Source organism: Gossypium hirsutum, chromosome A01 (genome assembly GCF_007990345.1).
Source record: "Gossypium hirsutum isolate 1008001.06 chromosome A01, Gossypium_hirsutum_v2.1, whole genome shotgun sequence".
Classification (NCBI taxonomy): domain Eukaryota; kingdom Viridiplantae; phylum Streptophyta; class Magnoliopsida; order Malvales; family Malvaceae; genus Gossypium; species Gossypium hirsutum.
Window position 1 is genome coordinate 85,270,096 of NC_053424.1, and position 1,627 is coordinate 85,271,722.

Consider the following 1,627-nt stretch of genomic DNA (forward strand, 5'->3'; position numbering starts at 1 on the left):
AGGGATCATTGCATTTAGTTTAATATTTTTTAATCATCACTTTTCAACTATATTGTGTTTTTATTTACCAAATTGTTAATATAATTTTACAAATTAAGTGACTTATAACAAATACAATTCCTGTGGAGACGATAGCTTGATACTTACCTATTACTTGATAACGATTGTGTACACTTGCACAAACCTACGCGTTACAAGTTTTTGGCATCGTAGCCAGGGATTGTTAACTGTTGCCATAGTCTTTTTTTGGTGAAATTATTTACTTCCAATTTGGTTTATTTCTAACATTACTAACTTATTCTTTTTAATTTTGTGATTTTCTTCTCAAGTGTTTATGAGTATAGATTGGATTATCAATTCACTCCCTGTGGACCCTAAAATTGAGTGAACTTTCAGACAAAGAAGACGTGAAAGAACAGCTTAAAGACAACTCGAGATGGACCTTGGAAATCAGAATCAAAACCAGGGTAATGAAGCCGATCATGTACGAAACCCCATCCTTATTACCGATGATAGGGATCGATGCATCAAACAATATGTTGTGCCACTTTTCAGTAAGTTAAATCCAAGAATTAGAAGGTCAGATATTGAGGCAACCCAATTTGAATTGAAACAGTGATGTTTCAAATGCTCCAAATGATGGGCCAATTCAATGGTATGCCCACAGAAGATCCACATCCCACCTTCAATTGTTTATGTAAGTGAGTGATTCATGCTAGATAGCCGGTGTGACTGAAGACGTACTAAGGTTGAAGTTGTTTCCGTATTCATTGCGAGATCGAGCACGAGCATGGCTCAATTCATTGCCCCCAAGTTCTATATCTACATGGCAAGAATTAACAGAGAGATTTTTTGTTAAGTATTTCCCTCCTAGAAAAAAGGCTAAGTTGAGGAATGAGATCACAACTTTCCAATAATTGGATGATGAGTCTTTGTATGAGGGTTTGAAAGCAATTCAAGGAGTTACTTTGTAAGTGTCCTCATCATGGGATTCCTCATTGTATCTAGTTGGAGACATTCTATAATGGTCTCAATGCACATACAAGATTGATGGTAGATGCAATTTTGTCTAAGTCTTATAATGAGGCTTATGAGATCATTAAGAGAACTGTTAGTAATAACTATCAATGGCCAACAAATCGAACAGCTTTAGGAACACGTGTAGCCCGAGTTCATGAAGCTGACGTGTAACATCCTGAATTAGGGCCTAGTCAGAATAGTGATTTTGAGACAAAAAATTTGAGATAGAAATAATTATTTTAGGGATGTCATGAGGTCCATGACATATATGCATGCCTGTGTGAAAATATCGATGAGAAATTTTATCGATAAGGTGTTCAATTGAGTTATTAGGACTAAATTGCAATAAGTGAAAAACATGTGTTCTACTTGATTTAAGGGCCTAATTGTGATGAGATTTGAAATGCAAAGTCCTTATTTAGTAATTATACCATTATATATCATTATGGACAAAAATAGACATAGGAGGGATAAAATGCCAAGGTTTTAATGGAAGGGCATTTTAGTCCATTAGTTATTAAAAGAATTAAAAGGGAAAAATAGTCAAAAATCATGTCCATCTTCATGCTCCTTGGCTGAATTTCACAAGAATCCATAGCTATGGTTT

The 1,627-nt window shown here is 34.8% G+C and overlaps 1 non-coding gene across 1 annotated transcript; it reads right to left on the minus strand.

The window, feature by feature from the left end:
- Nucleotides 1-884: 884 nt before the first annotated feature.
- LOC121206636 (small nucleolar RNA R71) lies at nt 885-992 on the minus strand. The gene has a single exon (XR_005901718.1). It is a non-coding gene; the product is annotated as a small nucleolar RNA R71 (small nucleolar RNA).
- Nucleotides 993-1,627: the final 635 nt, after the last annotated feature.